The sequence below is a fragment of the Leopardus geoffroyi genome, chromosome A2 (genome assembly GCF_018350155.1).
Source record: "Leopardus geoffroyi isolate Oge1 chromosome A2, O.geoffroyi_Oge1_pat1.0, whole genome shotgun sequence".
NCBI lineage: Eukaryota > Metazoa > Chordata > Mammalia > Carnivora > Felidae > Leopardus > Leopardus geoffroyi.
The window spans coordinates 110,222,195-110,237,943 of NC_059331.1; the positions used below are offsets into that span (position 1 = coordinate 110,222,195).

Here is a 15,749-nt window from a genome sequence, read left to right on the forward strand (position 1 = left end):
TGCATTTTATCTAGTGTGGGGTTATATCTAATGCCTGATTCATTATATCTAGTCAGAAAGTTAACTTCATTTGGACAACCATTAGTCAAGATGAGCTCAAAAATCCATCGTAGCCTGATTTTATTAAAGGTAAATTGCCATAATGAGAAAGAATGAAATCATGACATTTGCAACAACGTGGATGGAACTGGATGGTATTATGCTGAGTGAAATAAGTCAGTTGGAGAAAGACAGATACCATATGTTTTCGCTCATATGTGCATCTTGAGAAACTTAACAGAAGACCTTGAGGGAAGGGAAGGGGAAAAAAAATAGTTACAGAGAGGGAGGAAGACAAACTATAAGAGATTCTTAAATACAGAGAACAATCTGAGGGTTGATGGGGGATTGGGGGAGAGAGGAAAAGGGGTGATGGGCATAGAGGAGGCCACTTGTTGGGATGAACATTGGGTGTTGCATGCGAGCGATGAACCACGGGAATCTACCCCCAAAACCAAGAGCACACTTTACACATTGTATGTTAGCCAATTTGACAATAAATTATATTTTAAAAAAAGTAAATTGCCATATTTACCTCATAATTTTGTCCTTTTTTTCCATATTTATATTACAGAATCAGACATACCCGCATAGGTACTTTTGACTGCATTTTAGTCAGCTTGTGCTTACTTCAGCAGGACATGTACTAAAATTAGAACAACACAGAGATTAGCATGGTCCCTGCGCAAGGGTGACATGCAAGTTTGTGACGTTAGTCATCTACATGGCCTCTTTCTAGAAAATTTGGAAATTTTTAACCTCAGGTTTTGAAAACTTCACCAGGGGCACTTGACCAGAAGGATCAGGAATGTCCTCCTCTGGAACATTTACTATGCATGTTTATTTGTTTAATGCGTGTCTGCCAGGCTTGTCTGTAAATTCCATCAAGGCAGAAATCAGTAGCTCCACCAAATGGCAACAGGCCCGACCCCATTAATCAAGAAGCACTTTGTTTTCAGGTACTACCATTTTGAGGTAATGGTAGGAGAGGTGCAGGGCAGGGATAGATTGAAGACATACTCAGGAAATAAAATGAGCAGATCTAACAATCTGCTGAAGGATTGCAGAAAAATATTCTTGAGCTTCAAGCTTAAGTTGTTGGATGGGCATATCCCCAGTCAAGGAAGAAATGCATTTGGTGGGAGATTAGTTTGGGAGATCATATGTTTTGGGATGTCTGTGGGAGCTAATCTCCTTGAGTAAGTGCAGATACATGGGAATCTGCACTTCTCTGGCGGGGCACATGGCCCCCAAAGATGCCTGTGCTCTCATTCTCAGATATGTTGTTTTCCATGACAAAGAGACTTTGCACATGTGTTTGAAGTTAGGAATCTTAAAATGGTGAGTGTACCCTGCATTACCCAGGTGGGTCCAATCCAATCACAGGCGTTCTTTAAAGCAGATCTTCCCCAGCTGCAGAGAATCCCGGAGGGCAGCGTGGAAAACCCTCAGCCTACTGTTGCTGGTTTTGATGCAGAAAGGCAGCCTTGAGCCACGAATGCAGCGTGCTAGCCTTCAAGACGCTAGAAAGGTAAGGAAATGCTTTGTCACAGAGTCTCTAGAAAGAACTCGGGTTTGCCAACACCTTGTTTGTAGCCCAGTGAACTCTGAAACTGATTTTGGACTTGTGACCTTTTAAACTGTAAGAGAGTAAACTTATGTTGTTCTAAGCTTACACCCATTTGTGTTAATTTTTAACAGCAACACTATAAAATGAATAAAGCCACTATCCTGTTTCCCCAAACAAAACAAGTTTATGAAACTTGATAACGTAATTCTCTGGGGCCACATTCTCTAAAGCCAAGAAAAGGAGCAAATTCTCCCCCTCAGTTCCCTTTCATTTTGAGAGACATTTGCTTAGTTGTTGACCTCTGAACTGGGTTTTCACGGACAAATTCTTATGATGCTGCTGAGGAAGCTGGCAGGTGAGGCATGCTGTGACATCCAACAGACAACACAGGGCTGACTCTCTACCAATCACAGGGTCAAAGCCAGATTTTGAAAGAGAAAATTTCACACTCTGCCCCAGTTCTCATTCTCAGTATCTATCAGTTTGGATTTGCTCCATCACTAGTGAAACTCATGCTTTCCTGAGAAGCGGTGGCTGAGCTGTGTTTAGGGAGGGAAGCATGTGTGTCTGAGCATGGCTACACTTAGAAGCAACAACGTAAATTGGACACCTGTCTTCCATAATCTCTGATCCTTCTTGTTGAATGTTACAGTGCAGTTTCAGGAGAATCCGTTGATCACCTGGCTGAGACAGAGGTGGTCAGTTTTCTCTGCTGTAAGATTACTCTTTTTTGGAACTTTTTTTTTTTTTTTTTTTTTTACATATTCTTGTCTTTGGAAGAAACCGACGATGTGCAACCCAAGCATGAGGAGCAGAGGGTTAGGTTCTGCCTCCTTGAATATGGAAAATATGCATAAGTTATTTGGAATTCTGTGCATATTTGTCTAGTCTCCACTTTTTTGAGTAAAGTCTTTATAGCGGTACGGACTTGTGACTCCTATATTCTGATTTATAATGCACTACGACTTTATTTTGTTGATAACTTCTTCTGCCTTCAGTCACTGGGAGTTCTTTAAGTTTGTTGCTGTGTCCTATTGACCTATTCATATTACTATGGGGTTTTTTTGTTTGTTTGTTTTGTTTTTCTTTGTTTTTGAGTGCCACCTTACTTTTTGGCAATACAAGATCTCAAGATTCATCATGCATTTTTCCTGCCCCAGTCCTGGAATCAGCTTTTTTTTTTTTTTTTTTATATATCCCCCAGGAATCCATGGTTATTTTTATTGGTGAATGGTACTATAAACCAAGATCTGAGTATTAAGTGAGCTCATTGCTACCAGGGAGTTACTGCGTTTAGGTCCCCTTAGGTGGCAGAGTGAGGAAATATATATATATATATATATATATATATATGCTCATACTGTAGTCTGTGTATATAGGCATACCTATAAATATCTTTATATGTGACAGTATTCACTGATACTAAGCTGAAAGTGAGTTCATGTGGAGGTATCCAACTCTAATCCATTACCACATAGATTATTCTAGTCTCTCCCCCTTGCTTTTCTGTAGCCACCTACTCCAACTGTGAGAAAACTTGCTCCCACCATCCGTTTTCCTTTAATTAATTGTTTGATCCCGGGAGAGATGTGTTTCAAGTGTTGACACGTATCCCCAGGAGATGCAACTTTGTTAACTAGAATACAGTTCTTATGTGTAGTTCCAATTAACTTTAGAGATCTTATTTCCTACATTACTTAGGTTAGCAACTTTTCCTCCACCCTCTTTAATGACATTGTTTCAGGTATTTGTAACTCTGTTAGATTCTTTGTCCCATTCTGTGTTTGGTCTTGAGATCCCATAACTTCTTAAAGGATATATTTTTAAGTGCATATATAAAGGCTCATTTTTGTGCTGTAAGGTTCAGCAGGTTTTAATAAGTGCACAGTACCATATATCCACCCTTGGATTTTTCTATAGAATAGTTTTATGATACTAAAAGCTTCTGTGCTCCACCAATTTAACATCTCTCTAACATCTAGCCACCTGTTCATTATCTTCACAGTTTTACCTTTTCTGGAATGTCTTATAAATGGCATCATACAGTTTGTAGCTTTTGCAAACTGCTTTTTTTCATTTATTACAATGCATTTCAGAATCATGTGTCTGCACGATTTGATAGCTCATGACTTTTTATCACTAAATAGTATTCTATTGAATGGATACACAACTTTTTTTTCCCCTCCATTCACCTATTGAAGGGTATTTTTGCCACTTCCCCTTTTTTTACATTTATGAATAAAGTGGCTGGCTATAATGATTCACATGCAAGTGTTTGTGTGGACTTGAGTTTTCAACTAAAGAAGGTAAATGTTCAAGTCCTTGCCCATTTTTTATCAGATTATTTTTCTTTTGAGTTATAGGAGTGCCTTATATATTTTGGAAATTCACTCCTTATCATATTGATGGTTTTCAAATATTTTTTTTCCCACTCTGTAGGTGGCCTTTTCATGCCAGTGATTATTTCCTTTCCTGCAAGAACTATTTTAGTTGGTACTCACACATGTCTATTTTTGCTTCTGTTGTCTGCCCTTTTACTGTTCTATTTACCAAAAAAACCATTGCTGAGACTAATGTCAAGAAGCTTTTCTCTTATGTTCTAAGAGTTCTGCAGTTTCAGGTCTTAGGTTGAAATCTTTAATCCATTTGAGTTGACTTTTGCATATGTGAAAGGTAGGGCATAATTTCATTTCTTTTCTTCCTTTCTTTCTTCCTCCTTCCATCCCTCCCTTCCCTTCTTTTTTTTGTACGTATGGATAGCCCATTTTCCCAGCACCATTTGTTGAAGAGACTGTCCTTTCCCCATTCTGTGTCCTTGGCATCCTTGTCTAAGATGAGTTGACTGTATGGGGTAGGGTTATTTGTGGGCTCTGATTTTATTTCTTTGTCTATATGTCTGTATTTATGCCAGTACCATGCTATTTGAATGACTGTAGCTGTAGTGTATACACGTTGTACTGTATGTTTTAAAATTAAGAAGTATGATGCCTCCAGCTTTGTTATTTAAGACGAGTTTCACCATTGGTGGGCTTCTATAGTTCCATACCAGTTTGAAAATTGTTTTTTTTTTCTATTTCTATAAAAAATTTTGATGGGTATAGTATCAAATCTGTAGATCACTTTAAATAGTATGAACATTTTAACAATATTAAGTCTTCAAATTTATAAACACAGGATGTCTTTCCGTGTATTTGTGTGTCTTCTTATTTCTGTCATCAATGTTTTCTAGATTTTAACATACAAATCTTACACCTTCTTGGTTAAATTTAATCCTAAGTATTGTATTTTTTCTGATGCTGTTGTCAATAGAATTGTTTCTTTTATTTTCTTTTCAGATATTTTGTTGTTAGTGTATAGAAATGCACCTGGTTTTTATATGTCTATTTATATTTCCTGCAACTTCACTGAATTTGTTGATTAGCTCTAACGGTTTTTGGTGGAGTCTTACAGTATTCTACTTACAGGATCATGTTACCTGACAACAGGTAATTTTATCTGACTTTTTTTCTGATTTGGTTACCTTTTATTTCTTTCCTGATGGCTCTGGCTAGGACTTCCAGTACTCTGTTGGATAGAAGTGGTGAGTGGACACTTTGTCTCGTTCCTGATTTTAGAGGAAAAAATTTCAACATTACACCATTGAGTATGATGTTAGCTATGGGCTTGTTATATGTGGCTTATTTTATGTTGAGTAATGTTCTTTCCATTCCTTGATGCTTAAGGTTTTTTTTTTTTTTTTTATCATGAAACACTGTTGAATTTGTGAAATGTTTTTCTACATCTGTTGATATGATCATGTTATTTTTATCCTTCATTATGTTAGTGTGATATGTCACACTGATTTGCATAGGTTGAAATATCCTTGCATCCCAAGGATAAATATCACTTGGTCATGGTGTATGATCCTTTTAATGTGCTCTTGAATTTGGTTTGCTAGTATTTGGTGAGGATTTTTACACAATCATAAAATGATTTGGGCCGTTTTTCTCCTCAATGTTTTGCAAAGTGTTTGACAAAGATTCATATTCATCAACAGAATGAACAGGCAATATGTGAAATGGGAGAAAATATTTACAAACCATACATCTGATAAAGTGTTGGTTTCCAAGATAAGTAACGGACTCTTTTTTTTCATTAAGGATATTTTATTTAGGGAATAACATATCTAAATAAAGTTTTAATATCATAATAAAGTTCAGAGGCATGAATTACAGGCTAATCCTGCAGGAAACCTCCCTGTGTCTACATTAGATTTATTTTTATTTTTTTATTTTTGTAATATGAAATTTATTGTCAAATTGGTTTCCATACAACATCCAGTGCTCATCCCAACAGGTGCCCTCCTCAATGCCCATCACCTAACCCTCTCCTTCCTCCCACCCCCCATCAACCCTCAGTTTATTCTCAGTTTTTAAGAATCTCTTATGGTTTGGCTCTCTCCCTAACTTCTTTTTAGTACAAAAAAAAATCTGATTTAAAAAAATGGGCAAGAAACTTAAATAGTCATTTACATAATGTATTCGAAAACTTATGTACACATAGACACCTGTATGTGAATTATTATAGCAGCTTTATTCATAATTGACCCAAACAAGAAACAACAAAGATGTTCTCCAGTAGGTGAATGGCCAACTAAAGGTGTCGAACATCATTAATTATTGGGAAGTTCAAATCAAAATTACAATGCAGTATCACTTCACATCTGTTAGAGTTATTATCTAAAAAACAAATGATAACAAAGGTTGAGCTTGTAGAGGAATTGGAATCCTTGTGTACTGTCGTTGGGCACACAAAATGCTACAGCAGCTATGGAAAGAGCATCGAGATTCCTCAAGACATTAAAAATAGAAATACTATATAATTCAGTAATCTCACTTCTGAGTGTTGGCCCAACTGAATCAAAATAAGAATCTTGAAGAGATATTTTCACTCCTATGCTCATTTCACTACTAACAACAGTAGCTATGACATGGAAACAACCTGTATCCATGGACAGATGGATGGTAAAGATAGTATGATATTTAAATATAATGTAGTATTCTTCAGCCTTCAAAAATAAGGAAATCCTGCCATCTGTGAAGCATGGATGAACCTGGAGGACATTGTGCTAAGCGAAGTAAGCCAGTCACAGAAGGACAAATACTGTGTGATTCAGCTGCAGGTACCCAGAGTAGTCAGAATCATAGGAGCTTAATCAGTAGTGTTTGCCAGGGCCTCGGCATAGGGCAAATATTATTCGCTTGTTATAAAGTTTGAGTTATACTAGGTGAATATGTTCTAGGTGTCTGCTGTACAACATAGTGCCTATAGTTAATAATAAGGTATATGCACTTCATAGTTTAAGAAGGTAAATACCTATTAAATATTACAACACACATGAAAACCCCAAAGGAACACAAGGAAATCCTGGAAGGTGTCCAACATATCTCTTATCTTGATGGTGGTGGTGGTATCATGGATGTTTGCATATGTCCAAACTCATCAAATTATATATAATATGTGCAGTTTTTAAAACCAGTTATGCCTCAATAAGGCTGTATAAAACAGAAAAATAAGAGTAGTTCATGGGTACAACTTATAGGAAAAAGTAAGTTAGGTAAATACCTAAAGAGCATGATTCTACAATTCTAATACATTTCTTCTTTATTGTCTGTAATTTCTGGTTCTCCTCAGTATGGGCCCATTTATTTATTCTCTCGCCTTTATTTATTTCTCTCCACATTAAAAAGACACTCAAGACTTTGACTCAACATGAAAAACAGGTATTCTTATTCCAATTCATTAGAAAAGAAGGCTAATTATAAACTTTATTAAAAAGAATATAGGTTTTCAAACTGTGTTAAGGAACATGTTATCAACAGAGTGTCTAAGGATTTATCAACATGTCTTTTTTTTCTTTTCATCACTCTGGTTTCCTTACCCACCCTCCTTTCATATATCTATTTTATAGCAAGATTCATAGCATCATATACATCAGAAAGGAAGTAGAAATCTGTACTAGACTATACCTACCAATATTTAGGTTGATCAGAAAATAGTAGGAATGCAAACATCCCTAAATGACATCTGATGATGAGGTGATGGGAATTAAAAAAAAGAAAGAAAGAAAAATAAATTGCTAAGCAAAATTTACACTCAAGATCTATACATCGGAGATGCAGAATACTTGATACACCTTTAGTACTTAATTTCTGCAGAAGAGAGATGATTTCCCCTAAGACCAAGGACTAAAAGAACATGAAATGTTTCACATGTGAGGTGAACAAATACTGAGTATAAACTGTAAGAAGACAATTTTTTTTTTTATCTGGAGGATTTTACAATTCTTAATACAAGGTAAGCTATCACTAACATAAATATAAAGAGTTTGAGGAATTCAGAAGAAGGAATGTGTCTAATTAGGAAAACCTCATTAGGCTTTAAGGAGGAGGGAGCGCTTGACAGATAAGAATTTGACAAATGGGAACAGAATGGGCAAACCTAGAGGTGGAAAAAGATCGTGAATATTTAAGAAACATGAAATAATCCTGCATAGCTTTTGGGTAGGCTAACAGTGAACAATAAGTTAGAAATTGAACAAGGCTTATATTTTTGGAAATCCCTAAAAGTCCTACAAAATTGTATTTAATTCACTAGACAATAAGATGCCATTGAAGATGTTCAGGACCATTACTTTGCAAAAATAATTAAGGCAAATTAGATGAAATAACAAAAATGAGAATGAAGAGGTCATTGGTGTTTTCCCTCTAAGTCTGGATTTCAGACACGAGTGTGCATGACAATAGTGTGGAGAGTAAACTAAAAAACCAGTGACTGGTCCCAGCCCCTGAGACAATGATCCAGGTACCTTAACAAGCAGTTAAGGCAGTTCTGTGCATATTAAAGCCTGAGTGTCTAAGTGACAGATGAGAACCTGACCTTGAATATGGCAGAAGAAATGGTTCCTAGGGTACAGATCAGACAGATGTGGCACCCTAGCTGCACAATCTGAATTTTTATAGATGAGTCATTTTCAAATCTGAGGCTCACTTAACCAAAGCATCAAAAACAATGGATGTTTAAGCTCTGCATCACTAATTCTCAGAACTGCATTCTGAAGGTGACCGTAAAACTGAGCACTGTCTTAACACACACGGTTTGTGGTTGGATCTAGCAAGTTGAGACTTATCATACTAATAGAATGGTGTTATCACTACTTCTCCAATTTCTTCAAAGCATGGTTGGGGTGCTGAGAGAGATTATGGAAAACAGGGAGATGAGATTGAGTTCTTCCAGGTCAGAGATACTAACTCCTTCATCTGTCAAAGCAGGGTCAATGTTAGTGGAATGAAGTAAGAAATGAAAGAATGAAGTGAAATGAATGAAGAGGAACCTGGCCGATTTTTAATGAAGGTTTACAGGACAGTAGTTCAAATAGTTGCAGGAAAAATACTATCATTATTGGCCCAGTGACAAAGATTTTTAAAGATGGTAAAACATTGTTTCAATAAGTCTCTGTGGCTTTCTACCACACCTAGGAACACACGTAAGCCGAAAGCTGAAATCTATTAGTCTTTCTTATGGGGCCTTTACGTCCTATTCCCAGAAATCCTTCTGCTGGAATTCTGTACACAGTAACAGTCGCTGGTAGAGAGGTATCTCAGATGAGGACATTCCTGATAGAATATCTGTTTGAGCGTCTCTCGGGCAATATGAATTTCTGGTACCAGATTCTCTTCCTTATCCTTAGAAAATTCAGCAAAGAATCACATAAAGCACAGAAGAGAGCCCCAAAGAAAAATTGGTCTTACACAGCAGACTTGACTTGCTCTAAAGAAATGCAGTTGTGAATAAACTGTTTGAATAGTATTCATAAATACTTAATAGAAAAAGTTCTCAAGTGATGATAATAGTATGTCTGCTTGAACAAGGTGTTAAATTCTGGAAAACAACTATTTTCTAGGCCGTCTATTGGAGCATAATTATTTAAAATTAACATTAAAAATAAAACCAAAATTATTATAATTAATCATGGAATATTTTCAGAGCAGTGAGAGCAGTGGGAATTCCTTCAGTTTAATAGCTACTGAAGTCATCCCTTCTGCAGAAAGGACAAAAGGCCAGTGATAAAGAACATGACTTTAAATTGATATCCATGTTATTTATTATTATAGGTTATAGTGTTATTTATAATATGTTTGGTTCTTGAGCTCTGACTCTTGAGCTTTGTCACTTGGAAGAAAAATATATTCCCTACAAGTTTGACTAAGTGATGTTTCAGCTTCTAAAATATTATGTATGGTACAGTGTTTTTTATTTTTTTTGCTTATTTTTTTTTAATGTTTTATTTATTTTTGAGAGAGAGACAGAGCCTGAGCCGGGGAGGGGCCAAGAGAGGGAGACACAGAATCTGAAGCAGGCTCCAGGCTCTGAGCTGTCAGCACAGAGTCCAATGTGGGGCTTGAACTAAGAAGTTGTGAGATCATAAACTGAGTTGAAGTCAGACGCTCGACCTACTGAGCCACCAAGTGCCTCTGTATAGTACAATGTTTTAAGTTGAAAACTTCAGATAGGAATCCAGAAGTTTTTTGATTTATTGGCAAAGTTGTATGATTACTTTTTTTTTTTTCGCTGCAGAATATTAACATTACTCTTAGATGACTTGAAATCGATCTTATTTCTTTCATTTGGCTTTTTCTAGGATTATAAGAGTGACAATACTCTGCTCCAGAAGAGATTTGCCTTCTCTCATAGAACAGAGGTTCTTCTAGCCACACTGTATCTTAACATACATTTCATCCCACATAGTAAGCTGCTATTTAATGGAAACAATGAGCCCATTGATGCAGACAAAGTAGCTATTGTCTGAGGGCCCGTGAGTCATTCTCAAGTCATAGAAAGTATAGTTATTAACTTCAGTCATAATCATAGGCATTTAGAAATCTTAGTAACTAACTCCAGTATATAGAAATCTGTAACTGATCCTAAACTTACACCTAAATTTCACATTGACTGGCATGGTCAAATTTACCTTGTAGAATAAGGAAATAGCAGACTAGGGACCATGTACTTGATGGCCTTCTTTATGAAATTAGCATCATGCACAATTTTTATAACATTCAGTAGTCATTATTAATTCCATTAAAGATTAATTTAAAATTTTTTTTTCAACGTTTATTTATTTTTTTGGGGGGACAGAGAGAGACAGAGCATGAACGGGGGAGGGGCAGAGAGAGAGGGAGACACAGAATCGGAAACAGGCTCCAGGCTCTGAGCCATCAGCCCAGAGCCTGACGCGGGGCTCGAACTCACGGACCACGAGATCGTGACCTGGCTGAAGTCGGACGCTTAACCGACTGCGCCACCCAGGCGCCCCTAAAGATTAATTTTAGATGCAAAAGTATTTCAAATCAAACTGTTGTTTCCTCTCAGGTATCATATTGATACTATATTCTTAGATTATATCTTTAATTATAATTTGCAAGAGTCTGTCTAAAAATGAACAAGTACAAATGATTTTTTTCATGAGATAACCACTTTTACCCTATGTTTATCATCCAAGTATACATTAAACCATTGTGTATGTGAAATAAATATTTAACAATAAGAATAGACTCTAAATATATTTCTTTATTGGATTAGTTTAGAAATGTTCTCAGGATTTACTGAAATTTTGAAGACAGGAATAATGAATATACACATAAAATTGAGTAGTGCCTAATTGTAGGCCCGAATCCTATAACTAAAGCTCAGAAGACAGCATCCCCCGACCAGGAAAAAACATGCTGGTTTGACGGGAGGAATAACATTTAAACGAGAAGTTTAAAACCCTTTTTAAACGTTGAATTTACTTGAGTAGCAACTTACTTTTCACATTTAAATGTTAGTTTTGCCAGAAATTTTCTAACTTCAGTTGAGTATTTCAAGCAATATCTTGAAGGACTGTGAGAAAAGTTAAATGTGTGGCCCATCCTGCATAAAACAAGACAAATTGGAACTTCCAGGAGTAAGAGGATTCTTTAAATTACTTCTTCTGAATGGAACTTGTATACTAACTTTACAGGGAGATACCAAAATACTGTATGTGGACCTAATCAAAATATTAAGAAGTGTCTTAAGAAGAAAGAGAGCAGTCATTGATTGTTTAAAACACGAGTGGCCATTTTAATTTCCATCGATATGTGTTGATGAAATGTCAAAATTACACTAAATTTTATGGGAGGAAAAACTTTTGAAGAGCTGCTAGCATTTGAGGGCACATTCACATCATGGATTTTATGAGTATATTCTGGAATTCATTCATTTCATCATTGATTTATTTTTTTCTAGATTTATTAAATGTGTGCTGAACCTGGGATATTCAAAAAGAATCTTCATTCTCTAGTCCAATGGAAATCCATACAGTGCTTCTTTGTGCCTCAATGCTTTGCAGAGTTGCCAGTGAACCTAATTCCTTCTGTTTTTACTTTCATCCTCCTCTCCTAATATTTGGAAGTATTTTTTTTTAACATTTATTTATTTTTGAGAGAGAAAGAGCTTGACTGGGGGAGGGGCAGAGAAAGAGGGAGACACAGAATCCGAAGCAGGCTCCAGGCTCTGAGCTGCCAGTACAGACCCTAATGCAGGGCTCAAACCCAGGAACCTTGAGATCATGACCTGAGCTGAAGTTGGGACTTAACCGACTGAGCCACTCAGGTGCCCCTGGAAGTAAATTCAGGCTGGGACCAAGACTAACAAATAGTAGGATGCAAAATTGAGATAGTGTCATTTTGCCAATTTATTTGCCTGACAGACCCTTTTTTTGGAAGGAAATCCTTCTGGGGAACCTGGATGAAAGATGTAAATTGGTTCCTAACAAGCTGTCCCACCGGGGCACTTCAGAAGTGCAGACAAGTCAGCACTGGGTACAGTATAGGGTCTAATGGAGATCCCCTTTTAAGGTTAAATGGCATTAAGGTTGGGAAATATTTTTTCTTTGTTGCCAAGCAGTGGCTTGGATGTTCTCTAGTAGGGAATGGGAAAATGTCCTTTACAAGGATGGAAAGATGAATAGGGCTTAAGTGGGTGCTTGGGTGAATTAACTGATAAGCTGAAAATGAATTATAGAAATGTACCTTTAAGCATCTTTCTGTCCTGGGAATTTTGAAATTGGTTAAGCATTGACCTTGAAATCATGCGACTTGGTTCACACTATAATTCACAATTGTTATCAGATAACAATTGTTGTTGTTTTTTAAAATGATGAACATCATTTGGATGTACAGCAGTGTTAGGTAAGAGTTACTGGGAAATGGCATACGAGAAGTGTGGTTGATGGGTAATGGGAAAAAACTCCCCCTTCATTACCGTTATGAATTTTTTCTGTCTTCCTTATGTCCCATTAACGTGTTGTTATCATTTTGCAATAAGCACTTCTGGATTGAAAAGAAGACATGTGGCTTTATCTTTGTACATTTACTCTTTGAGGAAAATCTGGGTGTTGAAGGAGTTTGTAGAATACAAATTTGAGGCCCAAATATTTATATTTACATTAAAACAAACTTTCTCATATAAACCAGTCTGATCACATAACACTATATATTACAGAGCACACATAAAATTCAAGCTGGCCCTGGGATGCAAATGGGATATAGAATTAATCAGAATTTACCATAGTGATGGCAACAATTTATTTTTATAGTAACAAAATCAGAGTGTTACTCATTTCTGTTTCTCAGAATTCACTCACAGGGTTTGCCCAGATCTTAAGGGTTCTGTTCCCACGTTCAGCCCTGGGAAATAGCCCTGCCTTGTTGTCTCTCCCTCTTTATCAAACCCTAAGGTGGAAAGGTTGGAGTAGGGCCTCCCTTGAGAATCTGTCAAATTGCCCTAACTGCTTTCAAAACCACTATTTTTTTTCCTGCAAAGATAGAATACTTGATAAGTTCAAGATAATTATAATTTCAATAATAATAACAAAACAGTGTTTTCCCAGCAGGTTCTTGCACTGAGTTTTAAGTGTCAAAATCGTAATTTACACTTGGCTTCAAACCTAGAAACTGAGATACTAAAACCATCAGACTCTCCTTTGGAACCAGAATGAGACTAATTTCATAACTCAGTCTTGTCTTGGCTACCAAAAGATCTTGGTAGAGAATTAAGCTCATAAAGTAGAAGTAACATTTATTTTGATCTTCAGATGTAATAGTAACTGTGTCAATTATATTATTAAAATAATTCTGCTAAAATTTTCCGTTTCCATCTTGTACCCTCTTTCCCCATCCATATTTCCCAAAAAATGAGATACTAAGTTGAAAGTGGTTTTTCTGTTTGTCTTTTTAAAATACACTTCTTTCCTTCACAGTGTCATATTAGATTCCAGCAGAACAATAAGGAGGGTGGGGAGAGAAATGAGGATAACAAAAACAAGGGAAAATCATCTTCTGTTTCCTTAGCTACATTCCCCTCGTCCTGTGTTCCAAAGCCTTCCCAATACACACCCCCACCAACTAAGGCATTTCAGAAAAAGCTCAGGAGCATGTAAATTTGATATGAGGAGAGAGATTATTCCCAGGGAGTTAGGGAGAATATTGGTTCTTGGTGGGGAGGGCGTATGCAAAATCTTAGATACTTAGAATGGCTTGTGGCTTTCCAAACAGTATATGTACTATGAATCTGGAGATAAAGATGTGTACAGTGTGTCTGAGGTATTAAAATTTCATAGGGGGCTGCATTTAGGAAGAAAAAAAAAAAACCAAAAAAAAAAAAAAAACACTTCATAGGTATGGGAGGTGATGATAATCTTAAAAATGTTGGGAAATGATGCTGTTCTCTTATAAAATGACTTACTCGAGTATAAACAGTTGCTCGTCCAGCTCTTGCATTGTTGTAACTCCAAATCTAACTCGGAAGGAAACATTTTAGCTGCCTCTCAGTTTCCAAATACTCTCTCTGTGTCATTGTTTTAATATTAGTTATGGAGATTTGATAGATGATTTGCCTATACTTACAAGAATCTTTTTAGTAGTACTTTTCTCTTTGGTAAGTCATTAGTAAAGACTGTATCTCAGGTTTGTCTCATTTTTAAATATCCTGTTGACTCAACCACCCCCTTCTTTGTCATTAATAGCACATCATTCTTTTTTTCCTAAAGCCTTTATAATGATGTTGTTACATCAAATTAGCATGGCCTTAGAAATGTTACATACTGGTAACTCCCAAATGTATTTCTCTCATTCCGCCCTCTCTGTCGGACTCCAAACTGTTAGTTAGCAAACTATGGCCCTCAGATCAAATTTGGCTGTAGCCAAATAAAGTTTAATTCAGACACACCCACGTTCATTCTTTCGCATATTGTCTGTAGCTGCCCAGTGGAAGAACAGCTGTTGCAGAGAACATTTGGCCTACAAAATCTAATAAAATATTTACTACCTGGCCCTTTACAAAAGGCCCTTTACAAAACCGAAAACTAAACAAAACCTTTTCTAGACATATCTACGTACCATTCTCTTTTATTTCCATTTAGATGTCCAAAAAATCTACCAAACTGAAAAGGTTTAAAACCAAACTCTGATCTTTTCTCTGAAATCTGCTCCACATCCCAGTTGATGGTAACTTCATCTTTCTGGTTATAAAGCCAAAAGTTATAAAGTTACTTCTTCACTTCTTGGTCTCTCTCACACCCCACTTCCAACCAGGCCATCCCCTAGGCTCTCTTTTCAAGATGTACCCAGAATCGAATTTCTTCTCCAGCACCTCCACTAATGCTTTGGACTGACGCAGTGCATGTTTTAACTGAGCCACTGACATTGCTGCCTCGTTTCTCAGCTTTTGTCTATGGCCTCTACAATCTCTTCGTCTCTTTTCAACGCTCCATCGGGAGTAATCATGATGAAATGGAAGTCACTCTATGGTCTTTCTCTTCTCCGAAGTATATGGTGGTTCTCAGGGTTCCTTAGAGTCCCAGCCAAAGTATCCATAACGACTCACAAAGCCCTAAGTGAGCTAGCTTTGCTTTATTACCACCTGACCCTCTTCCTCACCAGTGTCCCTGTTGCTCCCTTCAATCAAGCCACCTTAGTTAGCCTCCTTGGTCTTTCTCAAAACACTACTCTTGCTTCGGACCTTCGCATTAGCCACATTTTCTGCCTCATACTTTTCATCCTTCTGATATCCACATAGC

At 36.8% G+C, this 15,749-nt stretch overlaps 1 non-coding gene across 1 annotated transcript; it reads left to right on the forward strand.

Moving 5' to 3' along the window:
• The first annotated feature begins 661 nt into the window (after positions 1-661).
• On the forward strand, positions 662-765 carry LOC123607758. Its single transcript, XR_006716904.1, has one exon. It is a non-coding gene; the product is annotated as a U6 spliceosomal RNA (small nuclear RNA).
• The last annotated feature ends 14,984 nt before the right edge of the window (positions 766-15,749 follow it).